This window comes from Pelophylax lessonae (genome assembly GCF_965119305.1).
Source record: "Pelophylax lessonae genome assembly, chromosome: 2".
NCBI lineage: Eukaryota > Metazoa > Chordata > Amphibia > Anura > Ranidae > Pelophylax > Pelophylax lessonae.
Window position 1 is genome coordinate 644,723,918 of NC_138769.1, and position 13,733 is coordinate 644,737,650.

At 41.6% G+C, this 13,733-nt stretch overlaps 1 protein-coding gene across 2 annotated transcripts in view; it reads right to left on the reverse strand.

Annotated features, from left to right (window-relative positions):
* Positions 1-13,284, reverse strand: part of DCLK1 (doublecortin like kinase 1) — a 518,012-nt gene extending 504,728 nt beyond the window's left edge. For both annotated transcript variants that reach the window (XM_082246215.1, XM_082246216.1), the window contains exon 1: positions 13,021-13,284. The gene's annotated coding sequence lies outside the window, so the exon portion shown is untranslated. The remainder of the gene's footprint in view (positions 1-13,020) is intronic.
* Positions 13,285-13,733: the final 449 nt, after the last annotated feature.

Genomic DNA, 13,733 nt, shown 5'->3' on the forward strand with positions numbered 1-13,733 from the left:
CTATTGTCTACATTACTGTAAGTTACTATTTTCTCCATTAAAGTCATTTTTTATACATACTACACTATGGAGACTTCATTTTTATTTCATATAAGCAGAGAATTGCCTACAATAGAGTGAATCTCCGTAACCAACCATTGGTTCTTGTAAACACGCAATGATATTTTGTTTTAAGGTGGGCGGCAACTGCACTTAATGTTGGATAGCGGTTGCTGGGAGACTGCACCATTGTTATTATAATTTTTGGATCACCGCATTCACAGAGTAACATACATTTTCATCACTTTTGCTTATTACATTTTGGACATTTGTTTACAGTCTGGTTTCAGTACCATATTTCTGTGATTCAATATTTTTACTTGTTGTATGGTGTGCATTATTTCTTATGCACTGTTCACTTTGCACATTCACTTTATTATTGTTTAATTGTTATATCATGATTATTTGCACATATTTGTTGAAGCACTAGTGCACTTTACATTTATCATATTTGTATATACTGTCATATACTGCATGTGTTATTTTATTGATTTTTTACACTGTCGTAGCACCATTCCATATTGCCTTGAGTTTATTCATATTGTATGTGATGACACTACAGGGATTGGCTGCTATATTTCAGATATAGTGTTTATAATTTGCTTTATATTTTCATTATATGCCTTACCTTTATTTTTTTTTTGGTAGCGCATTGGTTTATTAGCTTTATATACCTTGCTCTGCTTAGTTGTTGGTAGACCTAAATGAAATTGAACAGGTAAAATGTAATATCTTGGATGAACTTAAAAAAACAAATTCTGATTGGTTGCTAAGGTCTACTCTACTTTCTTCTTTGACTCTTTAATGTACAGTATGTATGTATGTGTGTATACATACACACATGTGAATGTATATCTGTTCAGTTGCATGCAACTCTTAGCATTTCTATGAGTCAACTCTCTGGAAATCATGATACGGTTTTTCTGAGGTAGGCTGCCAGGTCTTTCCTCAACCCTCTCCAGTTGTTAAGGCTTTGGGCTGGCATGCAGAATGTGATAATAGCCCATTTGTACATACTAAGGCCAAGGTCTTTGGAGTTGGGGAGGAAACTGGAGTACCTAAAGGAAACCCAGTTGGACCATTTAATAAGGTAGATGAAAAAGGATGATATGGAATGACATCAACACCACACCTCATCCAATCAGAGAATGCTTTACATTCATTGTGTTTATGGAAAGCAATCTCCAAATGGAGTCTGTGCCGAGCAGGCTACCCCCAGTGTTCACAATGCAGCAGGGGAGCTTCTCAGGATCTGGAAGCTAGTGGAGATCACTGTAGTAGCAGTGTCTGCTACAGTGGTTTCCAACATTGAGGGGCATTGATCAGGTATGGTATATACATGGTTATATGTACAGTCAACCCCAAAATTCGAAGGGGTTACGTTCCTAGAGCACCCACAAATTGTGAAAAACCTGCCACTTTTGGATGTGGTAAACAAAATGCCTATTTTTACAGTTTAAATCCTAAATATGCCCCCAAATATACTCCCGAAACACTTTAATTTAATTTCAAACTCAGATTAATACATTACTCCTATAAAAAAAGAATGTAAAGGTAAACTTGTATATTGTACAGTACTCTACCACAATGTTTCTCAACTCCGGTCCTCAAGGCACACTATCAGCCAGATTTTAAGTATTACCTTGGGGAGATGCAGACCAGAATACTGCAATCACTGAGCAGCAAATGAGATCACCTGTGATGTATTTCAGTTTTCTTGCAAACCTGGCCTGTTAGTGTGCCCTGAGGACCGGAGTTGAGAAACACTGCTCTACTATGTCTTCCGCAGTGCTAACATGTAAAATAGCCCTGTTGTCCCTATATGTACTGTATGCTAGCACATTTTCTTTGGTATACGCTGTTGTTTTCTTTGGTATAAGTAGGGTAAAAAAATCTGCGAACGACTGTGGCCACGAACTCGGAACTGCGACTTTGCGGGGGATCGACTGTATTGGTCAAAGGTGGACCAATGTAACTATGTAAAAAAAGCCATACCTGAAATTTTTCTTTAAATCTTTCTGTATGATAAAGCTTGAAATCTGTCCTGTACAGCCAAGCACTATTCCAAGACCAGATGTGAAACCATTTTTCTAATTTGTTTGGTCACGCAAGATAAATTCTGTATTGAAAAACAAGGGCATGGATCCCAATGACTGCAGACATAGAGAAAATAAATTCTAGAAATGATCACAGCTCAAAAAAGAAATTAAAAAAGAACCTGCAAATTCACAACTTCCCCCACACTGTACACCATATGTTAAACTGAAAGACAGGATTCCCTGCTTACTGCAAGAACTGAGACATGTATATCAACTCTAGGATTGATTTCCAATAAGGAACACACATTTACCGATAGTCCTGTATTTTGATTAACTTTAAATCTTCTTTCTAACCAAAAAAAGTCAACTAGAGTCAAGTGTAACAAATGGCTCTGCGAGCGAGGCCAGCAAAACTGAGCAATCGACTTTTTCAACAAAATACAATAATTGACAAACATTACTTAGTACTTTTATATTACATGAGTCGACCTAGATATGTTGAGTTCATGCATGCTAAGTAATGTGTGACAATTTCAAGTGTTTATTACCTCCCACATAGTTCACAATCCTCCTTCAGAGAATACCTTCATCTGATTTACTCCCCAGGATGGAGCCATCTTTGTTCAGGCAACATCCAGGGTCATCATTTACTTCCTGGACTGAGATGCTGTCCAAGAGATGACACCATCTTGGTGCCTGTACAGTTCTTGGCTGTGTTCATGAATGTCCAACACTAATTAGTCCATGTTGCAGCCTCTCTCCTTGTGACTTTCTACAAAAATACAATGTTTTAGTCTGATGACTGGGGGACAGGAGATTGAGGAAATGCTTCCTCCTGTCTGCAGCAGACTGGTGACATTATCTCACCACGGCAAAGTCACTGGACTGGAGCTCAAGGATTGCTTTTTAATGATAAAATGTGGAGCTGTTTTTGAAACATTATACAGTTGCTGGATATTGTGACATGTTGGCAATGTATTCATGCAGACTTGTAAAATTACTACAAGGTCCATGTTAAAGCAGAAATAAACTCTTAAATATTCAATAAATGCTGACAGGTGGGGTTTTTATATCACAATAGTCCCTAGTGCTCTTTTCTGGCATATATGCTTCTCCCTGCCTGCCAGCGGTAATATACAAAGAGCCATGCATGCGCCACTCAGAGTACATTTACGGCACCATTCTGTACCACGATGAAGTGACTATCGCGCGCATGCGATGGAGTGACATCATCATAGGCCAGCTATTCAAGTGGTTGAACAAAGCAAACCCAGAAGTAAGATCGGGCGAAGAAGGAGGTACCCGGAACCAGCTGGAGAGCTGACACCACTGCGGTGAAGGGCTTAGTTAGACAGGTAAGTCGGCCATAATGTGCTAATATGCAGTGCATGCTATCCACATTAGAGAATAAACCATGTGAGGGACAATGAAAAGAAAAATTAGCAGATTTTTTTCTGCTTTAAAAGAGAAGTATGGCTTTTCAAAAAAATAAAAACAATTATACCCATGGATCTGTCCCCCGCCACCTCTTTTTTAATTCAATTCATCTTTATTTTGGTTTCTTTCTTTTTTTTCCCCAAATACAAAAATTTCAAAAAAATAATTTATTTTTTCCACAAACTGACATTCTGTATTCCCCATCTCCCGCCCTCACCCTATTCAATTACACATTTAGAATAATACAATACCAACACAGACCTATTATATATTTTCAGCCTCAGGTATCGGTCCAAGAGCATTAATCCATAGTTTCCATATCTTTTCGAATTTACCTATATTACCCCTTCTCTTATAGAATATTTTTCCCTTATTATTATATTATATATTATGGGTATTATTATATATTATTATATATTATTTAATATTATATTATATTAATCCTTTTTTGCCATTCCACTTCTGAGGGCGGTCTGGACTTTATCCATTTTGACGTAATTCCCTTTCTAGCCTGATACAAACATCTTAACACTGCAATTCATTTGGGCTTTGGTCTCACATTCTTCCCTAAATGTCCGAATATACAAAGCATTGGGTCCCTCTGTAAATCTAATTTGAAAACAATATTTATTATATTTTGTACCCCTTCCCAATATCTAAAGCTTGGGGCACCTCCATAACCTATGGATCAAATCCCCCACTGTGTCTCTACATCTAGGGCAGAATGCATCTGGCTGTTATCCAAATTGAAACAACCTTTTAGGTGTATAAAATGATCTATGCTATGAATAATATAAAGCTGTGTAAGTCTTTGATATGCTGATAAGGACAACAGATCTATCGTAGAAACCATATCCTTCCACTGTCCCACCACCACTTTAGTTAGAGCTGAGCGATCAAAGACTACTGATTATTCAGTTCTTCCCCTCTGCTCTGAGCAGAGAGCCATGACTGTGTACTGGTCTGTGGAAGGGGCGGCAGGGGCTGGCTTAGGCTCTCGGCGGCTCACTGAGAGGCTGAGCCAGGTGCCGATCCAGACTCCTGGGTGGATCCCTCTTTTCAGAGCCTGGACCGGCTCTGTGATGTCAGCCAACAGCAAGCTTCAGCCCATTGTCTGCTGAAAACAGGTTACAGGAGTGCAGAACTAGAAGTATAGCCAAAAAAGCTTTGCATATACTTCTCCTTTTAGCAGAAACATCTCTACAGCCAAGTTTCCAATTCTATGCAGATACCTTGGTCATAAAGGGCTCATTCCCACCAGATATGGTTGAATATGTATGCATTACTACATGCAATGATAGATGAGTTACCATGTGCTTTGAGATCCACTAACAACATACAGTATGCTGCCAGCACAGCACACCATGGATCCATGATCAATATTCTTAACATTTTTTTTAACCACTTGCCGACTGCTGCACGACTATTTACGTTGGCAGTCAGCCCCTCACAGGCAGAGCGATGTAGGGATACGTCGCTAGCCTGTAAGGGTGTGGGGAGCGAGTGCGCGCCGCCGGAGGTGCGCTCCCACTCCCGCTCGGTCACGCCCCCCCGCGCGTATGCCCGGCGGACCCGATGTCTGCCAGGCACTCGCGATCGTCCGTGACAGCGGGAGAAAGGCAGGCGGCTAGTGTAAACAAAGCCACAGCCAATCACAGTTAGAAGCACGGACCTAGGACACACTTAACCCCTCCCTCTCCAAAACAGTTAACTCCTTCACTTCCAGTGTCATTTTTACAGTAACAGTGCATAGATATAGCACTGATTACTGTAGTAATGTCACTGGTAACCCCAAAAGTGTCAAAAATGTCAGTCAAGGGTCCGATCTGTCCGCCCCAATGTCGCAGTCCAGCAAAAAAAAATCGCAGATCGCCGCCATTACGCGTAAAAAAAAAACAACAAAAATGACAAAAATCTTTCCCTTTGTTAGTAAACGCAATAACTTTTGCGCAAACCAATCAAAATACGCTTTTTGCGGGTTTTTTTTACCAAACATATGGTAAAAAAAAATTGCCCTAAAATGTTAAAAAATTTAGATTTTTACATTTTTTGGGGGGGAATTTCATATAAAAAAAATGTGAAAAATATTGTTATTTTTGCAAAATTGACGCTCTTTTTTTGTTTATAGCGCATGATCAAAAAATCGCACAGGTGATCAAAAACCACCAAAAGAAAGCTCTGTTTGTGGGAAAAAAAGGACGTCAAATTTGTTTAGGTACAGCGTCGCACGACCGCGCAATTGTCCGTTAAAGTCACGCAGTGCCGAATCGCAAAATAGGCCCTGGTCAGGAAGGGGGTAAAATCTTCCGGGGCTTAAGTGGTTAAAGCAATCACATTATAAGTGCAGGTGCAACATTTCAAGGCCACAGAGGACCTCTTGGTCAGGCATGTGTTGACACTGGTCAATCTACCGTACCAACAGTTGCTGAAGCACCACCTCATTTCAGACCTTGCCCAGAAAAGTGGCCTAATGGAATATACTGTATATTGAGATGCACGGAGATGCATTTTTGTGGGTCCACGTTCAACTGACTTGAAAAGGTAAGTGCAGGTTTGCGCACCTAAACTGCAGTTTGCATGACATTTTCATAACTCACTGCAATGCTGGTGAGAAGAGGCTCCACTGGCAAAGGACAATTACTTTTTGCAACAGCTAAGGTCAATAAAAGAGTAACATTTAAAATGTAACAATTAGTGATACATTGTGATCCATTAGCCACTTGGCAAGTACACTGGTAGGCTACACAATAAAAAAAAAAGCTACGTGGAGTATCTTATTAGAACACTTCTCATGCTCATGATAAATTCAAGGCTAATTCTTTTAGTTATAAGCTCTGTGGTCCAGTCAGTAGTGGTACTGAAAGAACTCTTCTGAGATCACATTAAGGACGGCTCTCTTTTCATTTATTTTGCATTATGGAGAGCACAGTCAGAGCACTTAGGCCCAGTACACACTGACATGTTTAGCTTTAAGTGGCGGTTCACACTACCGCGGCACGACTTCAGGGGCGACCTGTGAAGTCACGTGCACGGCGACTTTGGCGCGACTTGCATGGACTTCATATAATGAATGTCAATGCAAGTCGCTCCGATGTCACTCCCCGAAGTAGTACAGGAACTATTTTCTAAGTCGGAGCAACTTGAGTCGCTCCTATTAGAACGATTCCCGTAGCACTGCATGGACCACGACTTGTCAGGCTGACCAGTCGCCTGACAAGTCGCGGTAGTGTGAATGGGCACTTAAACACTGAGCAGAAGAAAGTGACATTTTATTGGTTGAGACAGATGGACTTGTGTCTTTTTTCAACCTGACTAACTATGTTACTATGTAACATTTTGCATGTTCAAATCTATATAAGGCCTCATGCACACTGGACATTTTTTTTTAGCTGCTCCTAATGGCGTTTGGCATTTTTTTATTTTCTGCCTCTAAACCCTCCTGCATATTACTCTATGTGCCCAAGCACACATAGACTTTTAGACGCAGGAAAAGAAAACCCACAGCCACTGTGTCCAGGAGTAGCAGAGTTTTAGCAGAAAAAACGCTTGACGCTTCTAAACGCATGTAAATATGCGGTAATGATAGGTGTATTTAGTGCTTGAGCATTAATTCATTTCAGGAAAAGGAAATTAATTAACGCCCAAATGCTTGAGGCAGCTAAATGCGCCTAAATGCGTTATACACTTTTACAAGCGTTTTTTCTGCCAAAATGCCCCTCCCGGGAAAAAAGATTTCTAGGAGAGATAGAAAAACGGCCAGTGTGCATGAGGCCTAAAGCATTATAAAAAGTGTCAAGTGAATTCTGCTAGAAGTCTTAAAGCAACAATTAGCTCCAGACTAATGCTGGCCATACAAAGCTGACATTTTAGATGAGTACTGCTGAACAGGCCAAGATTTGAGCCTTGGATGACTCTGTTGGCACCACTTGGCTCCAAAAATTCGATCTGAAAAGTCAAGTAGCTAAGCGGAAAATAAATGGCCAAACAGTGGCTGCAGCCAATCGGATGCAGTCACTATTACACTATTATATCACATTTTGTTATGCACTGGATGAAGAAAATGTCATGCAATATCTTATTATTAATTGGTTGCCCTGCACCTTTTTGCACTTTATATTGGGTCTTAAAGTGACCCTATTACTATGGAACATAAAGTGGGAGTAAACTCCCATGCATGATCTTTACCTATAGGTAAGCCTATACCTATAGGTAAGCCTATAGTAAGACTTACCTATAGGTACAGTAAATATCTCCTAAACGTGCAGATATTAGGAGATATAAAGCTGCCAGTGACGTCACTGGCACATGCACTCAATTGGAACGGCATACCGTGCCGTTTCTTCAGAGCCCTGTGCCATGAACAGGGGCTCCCGCGCGCACGCTGCAGGGCTTTGTTTTAAGGTAAGTTTCACATAATGTGCTTGTATGCAATGCATGAGAGCACATTATAACTTTGCCTTGCACGTTTAAAAAAACAAAAATAGTGGTTTACTACTGCTTCAAGGTAAGGTTAATGCACCCTGTAAAATATGATTATTTAAACTTTCCTGTCTGGTAGGTGGTCACTTCAGTCTTTACTATACTTATGAGCTATGGCCACCATTGGTATCAGACACTTAGAGAGCATTGAATTCTTTGTACCCCCTGTATACTATGGTACCTACCACTGGTCCCTATGCCACCACAGGGCAAAATACAGTAGTAGCAAAGTGCCCAGTAGAAGGTACCACAGCCCACATCATGGAACACAATATCCTAAAAACCTGAAAATGTTGGATAGAAGGCCGGGCCATAGCTCTTGAGCAGTGCGAGGATTGGAGTCACTACCTGCCAGAAAGCTTTTTCAGGATGACTAAATGATTGTGAGTTCCTTTGCAACAGGGTCACTTTAAAGCGGAGTTCCACCCTCGTTATACATTTTTTTATAAAAATACCCCCGGGACAGTCAGGGCTAGCACATTCCACAATGGATAGCCTCTGATCTGTCCCGGGTTGCACTTACCTTTCAGGAGAAATACTTACCTTGAAATTGTCTTGTCCAGCGCTGCCATCTCAGGTGTGGGCAGCTTGAAGCCAGCGCGATCCTCTTCCGCGTCCTCTTCGGTCCTCTTCCTTCTTCTTTGGTCCCACGATGCACTGCACCGGCCCCGACGTCACTTCCGGGTCTCGCGCGTCATCCCTCCACAGCTTCTGGGCATGCCCAGAAGCTGTTTAGAAGGGAATGACGCGTGCGCCCCGGAACTGACGTCGGGGCCGGTGCAGGCGCAATGATTCCTGGGAGCGATGACGTTCAGCTCCCAGGAATCATTGCAAAAGCCAGGAAGTGACGAATCGCCGTGGCCGCCGAGGGGAGGAAGAAGGAAGTAAGGTGAGTATATTTTCTCTAAAAGGTAAGTGAAAAAAAAAAAAAAATTGCGATTATCCATTTGTTTTTCAGGTGACCGGGAGCGAGAAGATGGAGGTAAGTATAAATTTCGGGTGGAACTCCGCTTTAAAGGAAACCTTTGATAAAAGCAAAATAGGAGCTGCCACTGTAAATTTGATAAATGGCTTCCATGTTGTCTGAGTCGCTGACCCAGTAGAAGTATGTAAGTTAGGAGTAGAGATGAGCTCGGATGTCCTCTGCACTCATCTCTTAATAGAAATCAGAACTCTGATTTTTTCGTATTTCAAGGAACTATGGGCAGATCATTCCCTGCTCAGCTTCTCCGAGCTGCAGGGTGGAGAATAACCAACTCAACTGAGTACACAAAAGCGGGAGTTCCGAGTTGGGGTTAGAGATGATTTCGGGGGACACCCAAGCTTATCAATAGTTCGGAGATCCCATCTCACAAGGCTGCATACCTGTTTCATATTAATCTATCAGAAAGTATTAAAGCTGAACTCCAGGGAAAGTATACATGCTCCCTTGACTGAGGCTGCCCCCGGACTGCAAGGGTTATATCCTTGTTTATGTCTAGGGCAATGGTCTCCAAACTGTAGCCTGGAGGCCAGATGTGGCCTTTTACTTGCCTTTATCCAACCCTTGAGGCACTATTCATTCCAATGAAGCGAGACACTGATCTGCCCACTGACACTGACCATGGGGTATCATTTCTGCCACTGGCATTAACAATGGGGCACTATTTCTTCTAATAACACCAACAATGGGGCACTATTCCTCCCCCTAATACCAACGATGGGGCACTCAGGGCCATTGCTAGACTATTTTACGCCCTAGGCAAGACCAGCTACTTGTGCCCCCTCCCCCAACAGTGGTGGAAAGCCAGGGCCTGGTAGTTCCGCCACTGCCCAAGACACCTTGCATCTTCCTCTGTCCCTTCTTCCTCCCCCACTGCCACCCCGCCCCTCAGCTCACAAGGATCATTTATGATGGAGAGAGAGTGCCAACTCGTGGCTATGCCCCTAGGTGGCAATACGCCCTAGGCGGCTGCTTAGTTTGCCTAGTGGAAGCACCGGCCCTGGGGGCACTGTTTACTCCCACTGATGCCAGGAATATTTCTATTCCTGCTGGCCACAATCAGGCATCCCTTAAGTCTGAAGGGCAGTAAACTAGCCCTGTGTTTTGAAAGTTTAAAGACCCCTGGTCCAGAGGAACAAGAAAAACTATTTTATTTGTGCAATCCACCACTCTCGCAGGCTCCTTTGTGCTGCAAGACCAGCCCCTGCAGCCTCTTCTTCCTATGCTCTAGCAAAGAAGGTCCCTCTTATGCCATCAAGTCCAAAGCAGGGTCCATAGCTCTGCAATGGACATAAGGATGCCAAGAAACAGTCTGTGCCGGAGGATGGGGGAACATTACGTTTTGCGGGCAAAGCTACTTTTCCGTCTCCACATACCTAAATGAACAATAACCTTTGCAGTTCAGGGGCAGCTGCATTGCAAGGGAGGATTTTTACTTTCCCTTGAGATGAGCTTTAAAGCCAGAAAACCAGCATCACAGCCAGACAACTAGCATTTTGAAAAGATGGTTGGCAATGGTAGCCCTGGAACTTTTCTCAACAAAGATTACCTTTATCAGAAATGCAGGTTGAAGTTTTAGAGATAGCAGGTTTCAGCAGGCATGCAGCAAGTGTTTAGAAGTGCTAAAGCTCACTGATGTCTGCTGAAGCCTGTTTACTGCTTGCTTAAAGCTACAGCCTTTACACCTACATCAAGTTCCCATGACATATACAGGACATATTCTGAACACTTGGGGGCAGAATCAAAATTTTGCTCTGTGCCCATGTGATATGACACCAGTAGGCGATAAGTAATGTCCAATTCAATATGAAATACCAGCTTTAAGTGGGGTGATCCTTAAAATGTAAAAGGGATCCTATAAAGCTGCTTTATATTAAAGCGAATGTATTTGATTCCTTGTATATATTATATATATATATATATATATATATATATATATATATATATATCCCAGTTTAGAATCAGAGAATCTGGTGAATGTCTTTGTAAATGAGGGTGGCTAACAATACATTAGAATGCATGCTATAGGGGAGAGTGCAGCACCTGCCCCATTCCCATTCTTTCCCAATACAATGTGCTGATCATGCAGTTGCAGGGTGTAATACAGACAGGGATGGTGGAGTGATATAGGGGGAGGCTGTAAAGGCACACACAGAGCTGCTGGAGTATTATAATGGGAGGATGTACCAGCAATGCTGTATAATTGACACATAATTCACAGATATGTATCCTATCCTGTCTACCCCACTGATGTCAATCAGTCCACCAGGCGAGGTGCTGAAAAAAAGAACCTAAGGAAGGACAACTCCCTTCTGCCCATCACAGGTACTGTGTATTCTGTACCAGCCCTGCTCTGCTGCAATCCGGCAAACAGAGATTTTCCGCTCTGGGCCATTTTAGATGCAGCAATGTTTTACAAATCAATACAGCTCATGCCCAAGTCTCACATTAACACATCAGATGCAGGGTAATAAAATGGTGATCTCATTCCCCCTTCAAGAGCGCCCAGCAGCAGCTTATGATTGAATGCCACTTGAAGAGGGTTGGTTTTCTTTTTTTTTTTGGGATGAGTGTCAGAACTGTATTTCTTTGTCTAATCAGTATTCTGCTATGCCAAGGCACATTCTTAACCCCTGGGCTCCTGAAAGCAGCTTCTGGAATGTAAAGCTTTCTTTCCCAAATGCAAATGTGTGCAGAGGATCCATCACAGTGCTATGGGGGGCTTTTCATGGGTGCACAAGTTTTGCAGTATGGAGCCCATTCCCCTTCTTTTCCCCAAAAAATAAAGGGCGTCTATAAAGATGACGGTTATGAGAACTATTGCCTGTCCTGTATTTTCTATACGCACAACATCAGTAAACCATCAGGGCCAATTATCTCATAGTGGAATCATCAAAGGGGGCCTGTCCAGCATGAACAGAGGATCCTGTATGCATTGTCACTGTGCTCAGAGATGCTTGCAGGATATGGTGTCTGCATCAGCTGGACCATCATAATCTAGAACTGGGGAGGACAACCTTAGCCTGACAAGTCACTGTCTGCATGTGATTATATATACATATATAATATATATATATATACATATATATATATATATATATATATATATATATATATATATATATATGTTATATATACTGTATAATGTGTATAAAATATATATGTATATACACACAATCATCATCCACTAAATTATTTTATATATATATATATATATATATATATATATATATATATATATGTGTGTGTGCGTGTGTGTGATCATGATCCACAATACAAATGATCATGATCCACTCTATATATACATATGATCATGGTCCACCATACATATGTCCATGTTGCACTATATATATATACACATATGATCATGATCCACTATACATAAGATTATGATCCACTATATATATATACACATGGGATCATGATCCACTATACATAGAATCATGATCCACTATATATATATATATATATATATATATATATATATATATATGTAATATACACATGTGATCATGATCCACAATATATATAATATGCGCGCGATCATGATCCACTATACATATATACATATAATCATGATCCACTATACATATATACATATAATCATGATCCACTATACATACAATTATGATCCACTACATATATAACATACACATGTGATCATGATCCATTATATATATACACATGTGATCATCATTCATATATCTATATAATTTACACAGCATAGATTGGCAATAAAATGTAGGCAGGTCACAGACATCTAGCTGAGAGGTTTGAAGCTGCAATAATTGTTAGCCTTGCAGATCTTGGCTCTGTGAATTGAAGCACAGCTCAATGACTATATCAATGCAATGAAACATGATGAGATGAATCAGACCAGCTCTGCCCACCTCCTCTCCTCTCCCTGCAGGGCACACACAGGGCATGATCACCAGCCCTGGCATTCCTCCTGTGCCCCCCCCCCCCCCCATTCTGCCATTGATCCCAGCAATGCAATGTGCAGCCAGCTGACAAGCATCATTCCTGTCACTTTGACAAACTTACCTTTTCTGCTGATGGCTGTCCCTGTTGTGTCAGTGTGCAGGGGGAATGAAGGGGACAGGCAGTGAATGTGTTCTTTGTGAGTGCTGTCTTTGTTGTAGATCTCCCCGGACTGGATGAGCTGCTGCTGATCTGCTGAGTCTGGGCTGCAGCTGCTTTCCTTCTGCTGCTATTGCAGTGATTTGCATTAGCCCGGCCCTCATTGAGATGCTGCTCTCCTCCTCATACCAGCACCATCCACCCTGTACAGCCAGCCCACTCTTCCCTATCTACTCCCCCCTGCATCACATATGTGTGGCTGGGGGCTGCCCAGGGGAAGGAGAGCTCTCCATTGCAGCTAGACTGTGTGCAGGGGGGGTGACAGGTGACATCTGGAGGCATGAGGTTCTCCTCCCTCCTGATAATAACACTGCTCTGTATAAACTTATCATTCATTTACTGCTGGGTGAATCATTTCCAGGATTAAGAATAGCCTTATAGGAAGTGTTACTTCCCTCTAAAATCATATTTATAAATGCAACAGCAGTCTGTCTGTCTGTAATTCAAAGAGACCCTGTCATCATCTAAAAACAATTTTTGGAAAATTCCTTGTAAAAGAAGAATTCTAATAATTATCTGTTCTGACGCTATATCAGCAATCTTAAAGAAGAATTCCAGCCTCAAACTAACTAGTTTGAGGCTGCAATGTAATGCAATATATTACATGTTTGGATTCA